The sequence below is a fragment of the Lactuca saligna genome, chromosome 2 (assembly GCF_052625555.1).
Source record: "Lactuca saligna cultivar CGN05327 chromosome 2, ASM5262555v1, whole genome shotgun sequence".
Taxonomy (NCBI): Eukaryota; Viridiplantae; Streptophyta; class Magnoliopsida; order Asterales; family Asteraceae; genus Lactuca; species Lactuca saligna.
This window is the reverse complement of record NC_136418.1, coordinates 25,827,552-25,842,123: the sequence shown is the minus strand read 5'-3', so window position 1 is coordinate 25,842,123 and position 14,572 is coordinate 25,827,552. Positions and strand designations below refer to the sequence as shown.

General features: G+C 43.6%; 1 non-coding gene across 1 annotated transcript; it reads right to left on the bottom strand.

Annotated features, from left to right (window-relative positions):
• Window positions 1–233: 233 nt before the first annotated feature.
• On the bottom strand, window positions 234–340 carry LOC145033233 (small nucleolar RNA R71). Its single transcript, XR_013677466.1, has one exon. It is a non-coding gene; the product is annotated as a small nucleolar RNA R71 (small nucleolar RNA).
• Between the last annotated feature and the right edge of the window lie 14,232 nt (window positions 341–14,572).

Here is a 14,572-nt window from a genome sequence, read left to right as displayed (position 1 = left end):
TGTATGGGAAAGATCACGAAGACGCATACAAGCATATCAACGAGGTCAACGACATAGCCGACTACTTCAATATCCATAATGTGCCTCGCTCTGTTTTGCTTCGTACACTACTAATCACATTTAAGGGCACCACAAAATATTGGTTGAAATCACTCCCACCATGATCCATCACTGCATGGGCTAAATTGCGTGAAGAGTTTAGTGATCAATTTTTTCCTCCCTCAAAAATAGCAAAGTTGAAAAAAACGATTGCAAATTTTGATCAACAAGTAGGAGAGTCACTCTATGAGGCGTGGGAAAGATACAAAGGCTTGTTGAGGAACTGCCCCCTCAATGATTTCAACATTCAGCAAGAAGTCTCCATTTTCTATGATGGAGTGAACGTGACAACTAGGCAGCTATTTCACTCCCAAGGACCACACACGAAGAAAGCACCCATGACTATAAAGGTGCTAATTGAAGAATTATCTAAGCACTCTAGAGAGTATCATAACCCTAGGAATGACTCGACTCGGGGGACGGTGAACTTAGTTTCCGATAACATGGTAGTAGTGATGGCAAAATTAGAGAGTTTGGAGCGAAGAATGAAAAACTTGGTTCAATCCATCCATGCCATCCCGGTGAGATGTGAAAATTGTAGCGGACCTCACCTTACTAAAGATTGTGATCTAGACGAGCATGGGAACCGGAAAGTGCAAGTGTGTTACTCTAGTGGCGATAGTTATGTTGAGGATTGGCCAAAACCGAAAAAAGAATGGCTACCATTCAATTAGTACAAAAAGACAAAGGAGGAGAAATATAGGTTGAAGATAAGAGGTTTCTCTCAAAAGGAGGATCCGGTGCAAGAGAAAAAAAAAATGAACTTTAAAGATATGCTCACATGATTTGCATCTGCATCCGAGAAAAGATACAACGAAAACGATGATGCAATAAGAGAACAACAAGAAATGATGAAAGAGAAACAAGCATTAATGAGAAATCAGAAAGCCTATATCCTTATCATTGAAAATCAATTAGGGAAACTTACACAACAAATCAATGAAAGAGTGCTAGGTGGACTTCCAAGTAATACCGAAAAGAATCCAATAATAGCTCATGTAAATGCAATAACAACAAACTCTGAGAAAATTTCACTCCTTTGAGTCCAATCTAGAAAGAAGAATCTAAAGAGGTGCAAGGTAAAGGAGAAAAAAATTGAGAATTGCAAATAGCGACAACAACTCGATGATTTCCAGGAAGGAACTCGACGATTTCTCCGTCTGATGAAAAAATAGTACTCCTTTAAATCCATGTGAGCCTCCCTTGCAATTTCCAAGTCGAGCCATACAAGATAAGAAAATTGAAGAGTATAGGAAGTTTATAGAGCATATAAGAGCACTCCAAGTGAACATCCCGATTATTAAAACAATAGTTTAAATTGAAAAATATGCAAGCTTGCTTAAGGATCTCCTCGCGAATAGAAGAAATATGGTAGAAGCAGCAGAAATAGTTTTGAACGAACTGCCAGAGAAGATGGGCGATCCAGCAAGCATCACTTTACCTTGCCAATTTGGAAACCTGATGACCACTCGTACATTGGTTGATTCAAGGGCTAGTATAAACATTATGAAATATTCTTTCTTCAAAAAGTTAAACCTTCTAGAACCAAAGCCTATTCAAATAAAAATCCATCTAGTTGATAAAACAATGACACATCCAAGGGGAGTATGTGAAGATCTTCTAATCAAAGTAGATAGATTGGTGTTCCTGCTGACTTCACAATTTTAGATATAGATGGGGACCATAATGTTCCAGTCAATATTGGAAGACCATTTTTGAATACGGCTTGTGCTATAGTCGTTTGCAAGAATAAGAACTTACTCTTTGAGTGGGGGGTGATTCGGTTAAGTTAGGGATCAATCAAGAATATAAGCACTCAAGACCTAGTGAAGATAAGATTTCCTCAATAGATTTGGATGATGAATTTTTAGAAAAAGAGCTGGCACTTTGGTATGAAAATAATTCAAAGAAATTCACATTCTCTTTAGAAGAAGAGTTTGATGCCCAATGAGACTTAAGAGAATTGTAGAGGCTACTTGAAGAAAGTGAAGCTAATGAAGATCTAAGCAGCTTTGAAGAAACAAACTCGGCATGTCTTGACAAAAATATGCAATGTGATGAAGCAATTCAAGACGAAAAGAAGGAAAGTTGGGAAGATGAAGAGACCACTAAGGCTTGGAATAACAAGAAGCATAACTCTTCCATTGGGTTGCACATGATTTATCAAAGAGTGAAAGAAGTTATGCCATCAACAATTAAGAGAACCAAGCCTCGAGCTTTATTTTCTACCACCTTTGAAGTTTTCACTTTTAAACCACCAAATTCCCAAGCATATGAAGAAGGTAAGGTAGAATCTGTGACCTCAAGTTATGATAAAATGATGACTGAAAGGGCAATCGAGATAGAAAAAAGGAAGTGGAGAAGATAGGACAAAAAAAAAGAGTAGACATGGCTTGTGAAGAGGGGTAAAGGGACAAAACGTAAGTATGACAAAAATACCCCTAATGAGACATGGGAAGATATGAAGAGGATATATATTAAGAAAATTATGGCTTATAAAATAAGTTGGAAGGTGCAAAAAGTGAAGAAGGAATTCTTGTTGGAGAAAGCCGATGTGACGTAGAGCGGGAAGGAGTCCAGCTAAAGACTCCTCAAAAAGAAGCAACACGTTTTTTGAGTCCAGCTAAGGAGTCGAGCTTATGGGAAGCAACCCGCTGTTTGAGTTTGCTATCTTTTACCCTTTCATTTTCATTTTATTTTTAGTCTTTTATTTTCGTTTGTATGTTTTATTGGGATTTTTTAATACAAATCTTCTTTTTAGCTTAAAATGATTACTTCGGGACAAGTAAAGTTTAAGTGTGGGGTGTGGTGGAATTAATTTAAAGAAAAAAAATTCAAAAATTTTCAAACAGAGAATAACTCGCCGAGTCCATACCTAAACTTGACGAGTCCATCTAAAAATCCTTGATAAATATGTTCGAATTAGTAAAACAAACTTGAGTTGTTCATCGGACTCGTCGAGTCAGTTTATGAACTCGATGAGTACATATGAGTATTTTCCATATTTTTATTTTAATATCTTCTGTAACATCCAAAAATTCAAGCCCAAAAATTTCATTTTTGAGTTAATAATTTTTAAAACATTTCACCATAACATTATCACTAAAGCAACACATTAAAAAAATCATAATGTTGTGTCCCAAACCATGACATCAAAAGTAATGAAAATCATAGTACCATCCCAGAAAGTCCGATCCGGAATCATGTGAGCGTGTGTGATGCGATGCTACGGCGCCGACTCCTTCCCCTTAGACGAAGAGGTACCTGAAACCAAAAGTGACACTGTAAGCACAAAGCTTAGTGAGTTCCCTCATCATACCACATACCATACAATATCTTCGGTATCTTTCAACCAGTAATCATCATTGGTATCTTTCAACCGGTAATCATCATCGACATCTTTCAACCGATAACTGTCATCGGTATCTTTCAACCAGTAATCATCATCAGTATCTTTCAACTGGTAAATATCATCGGTATCTTTCAACCGGTAACTGGGGAGACGATTCCGCCCCCTACCACTAGCATACAACAAAAAGATATAACATACAGTCAGGCATATCCGGGTACTGACCTACCCTTCGGTCCTAAGGACCGCTATCAGGGATAAATCTAATGACCATAGCACATAACCAGACCAAGATAATTATCACAAAGACAATCATCTTCTAAATACTGCTCTTTGGTGGGCCGGCATTCTGGCCTTAGACCCACCTCTACGGGAAGGTAACTCACCTCATACGAGTATTTTATGGTAATCTGCACGGGAAACCTATGCTTGTTGTTGCTCCGAAAATCCTCTGACTATAATCCCTACAAAATACTCAGTCAGAATCTGATATCTACTCTTAGGGTAAAATGACTATTTTACCCCCAACCAAGTCAAAGTCAAAGTCAACTTCCAGTTGACCCGACTTGACGAGTTCGGCCATCAACTCGTCGAGTCCCTACCCTTTACTCGTTCTTGTCCATGACTCGGCTCGTCGAGTTTGGCAACGACTCGATGAGTTTCCCTTCTTTACGAACATTAATGAACCTTCATCCGACTTGCCGAGTTGTATGAACAACTCATCGAGTTCACCTTCATCTAATGAACATGTCCTGACCTTCACTCACCGAGTTATATGGACAACTTGCCGAGTTTATCATCACACATAAGGAGATTGCCTTGGACTCGCCGAGTCTGTTCTAGCACTCGTCGAGTCAAATGTACTCCGGGTCTAAAACTAAGTCCAATGCATTGGGTCACTCCTTATGACCTGTTATAACCCTTCTAACACCTAACTGGGTTCTTTTGACCCGTAACGGATATGGGACTAAATGCCTTGGACTCGTCGAGCCCCATGAACGGACTCACCGACTCGATAATGTCCACACCCTAAATCCTCGATTTCTGATGTACAACACTTGTCTAAATGATAGATCCAAGCCCTTAAGCTCGATCTAGCACGTAAAGTTACGAACTTTATGTGCATGCATGGGACTTTTGAGCCAAAAAGGCTCAAAAATGGCTCTTTTGTTGCATGGGACCTTCCTTGGGTGCAAAAGCAACCCAAATCTATCTTGTGACTCTTCCCAACTGCTAGATCCGGAGTCTTGACCCCCAACCATGTTTGCAAATCATGGTTGGTCACCTCATATGGCTTAAAAGCCCTAAATATTCCCCAAAAAGGGATCTAACAAACAAGCAAGAAAGGTACAGACTTTATACCTTACAAGGACTGAAAATGATGAACCAAACTCGAATCCTTCAGTCTCCTCTTGATCCTTCTATGCTTTTCCTTCTTCCTTGAGGTCAAAACCCACAAAAATCACTCAAAAGCCTTAGCTCTTGCACCAAAATACTTAGGGTTTGCTATGGAGGGTCTTTTGGGAGCAATAGGGATGAGTGGTGGCTGAAAGAGATGATTAAATAGGGTCCAAACCATCAAAGTAGGATTTTTGTCCAATCAGTGCCTACTCGTCGAGTCTAGCTGCCGACTCGATGAGTCCATGACTTAAGCCCTATGTAAACCCGCTCCTGCTCGATGAGTTAGGCCTTCAACTCATCGATTCCCATGCCAAAAATGCAAAATACATTAAATAAAATACATACCATGAACCGGGTGCTACAAATCTCCCCCACTTATTTCAGACTTCGTCCTCGAAGTCTGTTGCTTGTTCCTAGAAAAGTTCTGGGTAATGCTCTATCATCTCATCCACCGGCTCCCAAGTCCGCTCTGCGGCCTTCCGGTGCTTCCATTGCACCTTCGCTAGCTCCACCCTTTTGTTCCTCAGACCCTTCGACTTCCGGTTGAGGATCGCCACTGGCTGCTCAATATAATTCCAGCTTTCATCGATTTGTATATCCTCTAAGGGTACCACTGCTGAGTCGTCCACCAGGAACTTCCGCAGCTAGGAAACGTGGAAAGTGTTATAGATCTGGCTGAGTTCGGCTGGCTGATCCAACCTATACGCCACCTTGCCCACTCTGGCTAAGACCCTGAGTGATCCAATGTACCTGGGGCCCAACTTGCCCTATTTCCTAAATCGGATGACGCCCTTCCATGGCGACACCTTTAGGAGAACCATATCACCGACCTGGAACTCCAGGTTTGATCGACGCTTATTGGCATAACTTTTCTGTCGGCTCTAAGCAGTTTGAAGCCTGATCCGGACCTGCTGAATCCTCTCTATCATCTTGACCACTACTTCGGTGCTCCTTATTACGCTCTGGCCAACCTCGCCCCAACATATCGGGGTCCTGCACTTCCTCCCGTACAACATCTCGAAGGGAGGACGATCTATACTCGCGTGATAACTATTGTTGTACGAGAATTCAGCCAACAGGAGGTAAGTATCCCAACTAACTCCAAATTCTAAGACACATGCCCGCAACATGTCCTCCAAAGTTTAGATGGTTCGCTCACTCTGACCATATGTCTGCGGGTGGAAGGCGGTGCTAAAATGCAGATGAGTACCCAGCTCATCATGAAACTTCTTCCAAAACCTTGAAGTGAACCGAACATCTCTATCTGAAATCACCAACACTGGCACCCTGTGCCGCACCACTACCTCCCTGATATAGATGTCGGCCAGCTTTTCGGCTGAAATGCTCTCTTAAATCGGAATAAAGTGGGCGCTCTTGGTCAACCGATCGATGATGACCCAAATCGAATCCACTCCTTGCGCGGTCCTGGGAAGCTTTGTGATAAAAATCCATCGTAATATCCTCCCATTTCCACAGCGGAATATCCAACGGCTGCATCTTACCATTTGGCCTTTGGTACTCGGCCTTGACCTTCCTGCAGGTCAAGCACCACTCCACGTACCATGCTACATCCTGCTTCATGCAGGGCCACCAATAGTCCAGGCGAAGATCCCTATACATCTTCGTCGCCCCGGGATGAATGGAAAATCAAGATTTGTGTGCCTCCTCCATCAGAACCTGGCACACACCCCGTGGTACGGCACCCACACCTAACGTTGCAGTGTCAATAATCCTCGGTTGTCATAGTCGAAGGAGGAAACCTGCCCCCACAATCCGCTCACTCTTCTGATGTTCCTCCTTCATAGCCTCCTACTGGGCCTCCCGAATCCGCTCCAACAACGGAGTTACCACTGTCATCCTTAGACAGATATCCCTGATCGGTGCTACCTTGCGGCTAAGCGCATCGGCCACCACATTGGACTTTCCCGAGTGGTAGAGGATCTCACTGTCATAATCCTTTACCACATCAATCCACCAATGCTGCCTCATATTCATATTTGGTTGGTCCTTAAGATACCTTAGGATCTTTTGGTCTATGTAAATCGTACAACAAACCCCATAGAGGTAATGATGCCAAATCTTGAGGGCAAACACAACATCCCCTAGCTCCAAATTATGTGTTGGGTAGTTCGCCTCCTGAGGCTTCAGCTGCCTCGAAGCGTAAGCAATGACATGCCCTCTTTTCATCAATACTGTGCACAAACCCGATATGGATGCATCACAGTACACAACAAAATCCTCCATGCCCTCTTGCAGGGCTAAGATTGGCACCTCGCATAATCTATGTTTCAGTGTCTCGAATGTAGCCTGCTGCTTAGGCCCCCAACAATAGACTACGCTTTCCTCGTTAGCCTGGTCAGGGGTACGACTATCTTGGAGAAATCCTGAATGAATATCAAATAGTAGCCAACTAATCCTAGGAAACTCCGAATCTTAGATGGATACCTCGGAACCTCCCATCTCATCACGACCTCCACTTTGGCCGGATCTATAGAAATCTCGTTCTGGTTGACAAGGTGCCAAGAAACTGCACCTTGTGCAACCAGAACTCATACTTGGAGAACTTAGCATACAAGTTCTCCCTTCTCAAAATCTCCAGAACCTCACGCATATGCTCCTCGTGCTCCTCCTGCATCTTGGAATAGACCAAGATGTCATAGATGAAAACTATCATAGACCGATCCAGCATTGGCCTGCACACACGGTTCATGAGATCCATGAACGCTGCAGGAGCATTGGTGAGCCCGAAAGGCATCACCACAATCTCATAGTGACCATAACGGGTCCTAAAGGCAGTCTTCTGCACATCCTCCTCTATGACCCTCATCTGGTGATACCCTGAACGCAAATCAATCTTAGAGAACCAAGATGTTCCTTGTAGCTGGTCAAAGAGATCATCGATCCTCGGGAGTGGGTAACTGTTCTTCACCGTCGCCTTATTCAGCTCCTGATAATCTATATACATCCGATGCGACCCATCCTCCTTCTTCACAAACAGAATCGGGGCTCCCCAGGGTGAACTGCTCGGTCTAATGAACCCCTTGTCTAACAGCTCTTGTAGCTATGTAGACAACTCCTGCATCTCAGGAGGAGCCAACCGATAGGATACCTTGGCTATCGGGGCCGCACCAGGTACTAGGTCGATTTTGAATTCCACCTGTCTATCTGGAGCTACCTCGGTCAACTCCTAGGGGAATACGTCCTCAAACTCCCGTACTACGGGCACATCGCTCACTGTCTCCCTACCCGCCTCCTGGGTATCCATAACATAGGCAACATAACCTGCGCAATCCAATTGGAGGTAGCTCCTAGCCCTCATTGGCGAACATAAGGTTGGTCCTCACTATGGCCTTTCGCCCTGAACGACCAGCTCTCCCACACTAGGGGTCCTAATCCGTACTAACTATTGCGCGCAGTCGATCACTGACCCATTGGGGCTCAGCCAATCCATGCCAATAATAACCTTGTTCCCCTGCAAAGGTATGGGAACCATGTCCACCAGGTAACGTTCCTCGAACAACCTCAAAACACAATCCCGATACACCTCTGACGCTCATACCGACCGGTCGTCCACAATCTCGACCTCTAGAGGGCAATCCAACATGCTCGAAGAATTTGGAAACTTCTTGCTAAGCACAAGAGAGAATAATGATCGAGTGGCACTCGAATCAAACAACATCTGAATTGGGATACCGTTCACATGGAATGATCCTAAGCAAGGCACATAATATATCAAAATCACAGCGACATAACATAAAAGCAAAAAATAAGAAATCATACCCGTCACCACATCGAGTGCAATGCGTGCCTCCTTGGCTGTCAGCTAAAATGCTTGGCTCCGAACCACTGGAGCCTCCAACTTGGCCTTCCGGCCATCCACAACCCATTCTGTCGCTGGAGTCGGCACCACTGTCGGCACCGTTGTTGTTGTCAATCTAGGGCAATTGGCCTTTTTATGGCCCCTCTGATTGCAATGAAAGAAAATCAGGTCTGATATCTGAATCGCAGGAGTAGGGGTAGTATAATCTCTGCCAAAATCCCCAACCATGCCACACTTATAGAAGCTTGAACCCAGCCCAATGCGATAAGCTCCCTCGTGTGACCAACCGCATTTCCCATAGTGGTCCCATCCCGACTGGCCTTTCGGCCTACCATCGGATCCCTTCGGCTTCTTCCCCGAAGCCCCCGTCGTTAGCCCCTTTGTTGCCTTCCTCTTCGGGATGTGCTCCAGATAAATCTCCCTCTCCCTAGCCCTTTCAATCATAAAATCTAAGGTAGGTCAAGCTGAGAAACTGACATGGTCTTGGATGTCAGCTCGTAGCATGTCATGGTAGCGGGTCCTCCTCATGTCCTCATCACCCGCATACTGGGGAACCAACAATGCCCTTTCGCAGAACTTGGCGGAGATCTCCGCCATAGTCTCCGTAGTCTGTCTCATGTCCAAGAACTCCCTGGCCAGCTGCTGAAGCTCCACAGCTGGCGCAAACTCCGCCCTCAATCTGGTCACAAAGTCTGACTAGGTCATAGCCTCAACAGCAGCCTCCCAGAGAGTCACCAACTAACTCCCACAAATCTCTAGCCCTGTCTCTCAAACACCCTACAGCGAAACAGACCTTCGACCCTTCCGGGCAGAAGCTCGTCAGCTGCGCAGAATCGGTGTCTGTGATCCATATCCTAGCAGTAATGGGGTCTTTCACCCCATGGAAATCCGGCACACCACTCCCTCTAAATTCCTTAAAGGACAGTGTGTGTGATCCTGACTGGCTAGTCGCCAAGTCGCTCCTGAACGCCCTGAGGCGATTCTCCAGCAGCTCAATCATCCCTTCCTTGATCGACCTGAAGATAACTGGTGTCACATCAAGGATACCCCTCGTGATCTCGGATGCGATGAACTTGCGTAACCCATCATCCACATTCTCGGATCCTGCACCCGAGCCCGATCCTAACCCAGATCCTGAACCTCCCGCTCCATGGCACGTGACCACCATTCTGAAAATAAAAATACAACCGTCAGGGTCACATACACTTTCTAGAGGTCTCACACACTTTCCAAGTTTTCGGGTTCCATCTAGGCCCTCCTTGATTCGAGTACGGATCCTCTGCTTTTAGTAGTACGAGCCCATACTACGTTCCACATCTACCTGTACTTTCCTCAAGGATTGCTTCGACTTCACCAAGTCCCTTTTACCGATGCCCCCTTCCACTGACATCATCCTAAGCTTCCCTAGGGCACTCTCCGACCTACCCTCAGCCATCAGCTACACTAGGACTCACCACCACCTCCCCTAACTAGTTTGTGGATACTGCTACATATTCGTTCCTTAGCTAGTTGAAGATGGCCAGGACCCCCATAGCACAAAGCAAGCATCATTCATGCATTGGGTGACCAAACCAGGAATAACCTACACAGGCCATCCTACAGCTGTCTAAACAGTCATAGCATATAGCTGATACAACAGGCATACAAGGCATCCTCCCTAGACCCTTAGCCCTAACTAGCATGCAATTCTCAGAATCATATATCAGGCACACAAGGCATCCTCCTAGATCCTTAGTCCTATTCTAGCATGCAGTTTTCTGAGTCAAGACCATATAACATAACATAACAAGTATGGGTATCTTGGGGAAAACTAACTTGACCCCGGCCGATCGCATGCATCACACACTTCGTCTTTCTTAATATCCTTCCATTTAGATTTTAGAAAACCATTTTCCTTGTAAAAATCTTTTAGTCCCTCGGATTGAGTCCAGACACTCCTGAGGGTGTGTCCGAATCCCTCAAACTAGGGCCCTGATACCAACTTGTAACATCCCAAAATTCAAGCCCGAAAATTTCATTTTTTAATTAATAATTTTTAAAACATTTCACCATAACATTGTCAATAAAGCAACAAATTACAAATTCATAATCTTGTGTCCCAAACCATGACATCAAAAGTAATGAAAATTAGAGTACAATCCAAGAATGTCCGATGCGGAATCATGTGTGAGTGTGTGATGCGATGCTACGTCGTCGACTCCTTCCCCTTAGACGAAGAGGTACCTAAAACCAAAAGTGAAACCGTAAGCACAAAGCTTATTGAGTTCCCTCATCATACCACATACCATACAATATCGTCTGTATCTTTCAACCAGTAATCATCATCGGTATCTTTCAACCGGTAATCATCATCAGTATCTTTTAACCAGTAACCATCATCGGTATCTTTCAACCGGTAATCATCATCGGTATCTTTCAACTGGTAACTATCATCGGTATCTTTCAACCGGTAACTAGGGACTATTCCACCCTCTATCACTAGCATAACAACAAGATATAACATACAGTCAGGCATATCCAGGTGCTAACCTACCCTTCGGTCCTAAGGACCACTATCAGGGAAACTGATCCCTACTATACACATAACATATCATACAGATAAATCTCATGACCATAGCACAAACCAGACCAAGATACTTATTACAAAGACAATCATCTTCTAAATACTCCTCTTTGGTGGGCCGGCATTCTGGCCTTAGACCCACCCCTACTGGAAGGTAACTCACCTCGTACGAGAAGGTGCTGATAATCTGAGCGGGAAACCTCTTCCTGCTGCTGCTCCATAAATCCTCCAATTATAATCCCCACAAAACACTTAGTCAGAATCTGATATCTACTCTTAGGGTAAAATGACTATTTTACCCCCAACCAATTCCAAGTCAAAGTTAACTTCCAGTTGACCCGACTCTCCGAGTTGGGCCGTCAACTCATCGAGTCCCCACCCTTTACTCGTTCTTGTCCATGACTCGACTTGTCGATTTTGGCAATGACTCAATGAGTTTCCCTTCTTTACGAACATCAATGAACCTTCATCCTTATCGCCGAGTTGTATGAACAACTTGTTGAGTTCACCTTCATCTAATGAAAAAGTCTTGACCTTGACCCACTGACTTGTATGAACAACTCGACGAGTTCATCATCAAACATAATGAGATTGCCTTGGAATCGCTGAGTTTGTTCTAGCACTCGTCGAGTCCCATGAACTCCAGATCTAAAACTTAGTCAATGCGTTGGGTCACTCCTTCTGACCTGCTACAACCCTTCTAACACCTAACTGAGTTCTTTTGACCCTCAACAAATATGGGACTAAATGCCTTGGACTCGTCGAGCCCCATGAATGGACTCGCCGAGTCGATAACGTCCACACCTTAAATCCTCGATTTCTGATGTACAACACTTGTCCAAATGATAGATCCAAGCCTCTAAGCTCGATCTAGCACATAAAGTTACGAACTTTACGTGCATGCATGGGACTTTTGAGCCAAAAAGGCTCTAAAATGGCTCTTTTGTTTCATGAGACCTTCCTTGGGTGCAAAAGCAACCCAAATCTATCTTGTGACTCTTCCCAAGTGCAAGATCCGAAGTCTTGACCCCCAACCATGTTTCCAAATCATGGTTGGTCACCTCATATGGCTTAAAAGCCCTAAATATTCCCCAAAAAGGGATCTAACAAACAAGCAAGCAAGTTACAGACTTTATACCTTATAAGGAATACAAATGATGAACCAAACTCGAATACTTCAGTCTCCTTTTGATCCTTCTATGCTCTTTCTTCTTCCTTGAGGTCAAAACCCACAAAATCACTCAAAAGCCTTAGCTCTTGCACCAAAATACTTAGGGTTTGCTATGGAGGGTCTTTTGGGAGCAATAGAAACGAGTGGTGGCTGAAAAAGATGATTAAATATGGTGGAAACCTTCATATTATGGTTTTTGTCCACTCAGAGGGAGTCTGGCTGCCGACTCGACGAGTCCATGACTTAAGTCCTGTCCAAACCCTCTCCTACTCGATGATTTGGGCCTTCAACTCGCCGCTTCCTAGGCCAAAAATGCAAAATACATTAAATAAAATACATACCAGGCACCGGGTGCGACATCTTCTGTGGTTTATGTGGTTTTTTCTTGTGTTTGATTTTGCAGAAGATGTTCAACCGAAGAGGCCAAAGTTCTCGAGGAATCCAAGGGGACTTCTCTTGGTTTAACTTCCCACATATTGGATCAAAGTCAACCTTGGTTAGGTGGACAAAAAGTCTTGAAACACTCAATCAAAGGACATCTATGTGCCAAATGAGATAAGCTGGAATTGGATCGGTCAAGTGGGTTTGGTGGAGGTGTTAAATCAATATTTGACTAAGGTTTTTGTATAAAATGGGGTGTGAATCACTTGTGATGCTTGGAGGAGGCTATTCCAGATTGAAGAGCCTATGTTTCAACAGCTCTGCTTTGAGTTCTTTTCCACAGTAACATTCTGAGGGGGATGATTTTTATAATACAAATGCCTTGACTTTTTGACTTGGTGGTGAGTACCCGGAATGTAGTATGGTGGAGTTGAGTTCGAGAATGGATATGTATGACTGAAGTGTTCATGATTTTCTTGGAAAGCTGTCATAAAGTGTTCACGGATGGACCAAATGGTTCAAATTGGTGGACCACAATAGCAAATAGTGTGTATATTCCATCCACAACCCAAGAAGGTAGCATACGATCCCCGGTTCACCATTTAATCTACTGGCTCATTGCAGACACCATCAATATACGTAAGGATGATGACAAGGTTTCGAGCCTTGATGTATTTTACTCATGGTGTATTATCATGCCAAATACCTTCTACGATATCCCGTACTGTTTGGCAAGGTATTTAGGTGAAGGGGCGGTGAAGGAAAGGAAAACCTCAAAAAATTGTGGGGGAATGTTTCTGACAAAATTAGAAAGGTCATTTGGTGTCTTCTAAGGGGGGCCACGAATATGTTGACCATGTTACCAACACCTTCGTTTAATCCTAATCTTTATAGGAGGGTGAGGATTGTTGAGGACTATGGTGGTGATTATGCTATCCCAGATGATGATGAGACGCTGGCACCCAAGCAACCGGGAAGAAGGGTGAGGCCAAGGCAAGAGCATGTACATGAATACTTCCCCGTTATTCCGATTGATGATGAGTTGCTTATGGATTGGGCTAATTTGGAGTCGAGGCAATATCATGATGACTTGGGGTGTAGCATGAACTACAACCATATGACATCTTCCTACATGATGATCCATTTAACATAACGTGGATGGATGGGCCTGAGTACCCCTATGTCAAAAGTTGGCAGGAACAGTTGAATGAAAGAAGAAGTAGAGCGGGCGGAAGCGGATTTGGAGGAGCCGAGGAAGATGATGAAGATTAATTATCCTTTTTAATTTTTATTTGTGTGGTTTGTTTAAAAACAATTTTTATTTGGTTTGTTGTGTTTTTGTTTTTATTTGTTTGGTTGATGTTTGAACACCTAGTAATTAGGATTTTTAGTTTGTTTTCCTTTTTTATTACTTGTGTGTTGTTTTTGATCTTTTCAGAATTAGGATGACGGATTGAATGCGTGAATAGAGCGTAAGGGAATAACATGAGAAGTTGAGTCTAGACGAGAAGATATGAGTTTTGAGTCTGATTACAAGTCCGACGATTAGAACACCTGAAAAGGTGTCTTTTTACAGAAGAAAAACAAGGAGGGATATTCCCTTAATACTATCCTAAAATCCAAACTGGACCTGAAGCAGAAAAGATGTTTTTATACATACAGTTAAAACAACTTGTCGAGTCCATACCCGAACTCGACGAGCCCAATCAAGAAAGGATGACCATTCTTCCAGAATAACTAGAACTCGACGAGTCCCCATCTGGACTCGACGAGTTGCTCATTCTTCTG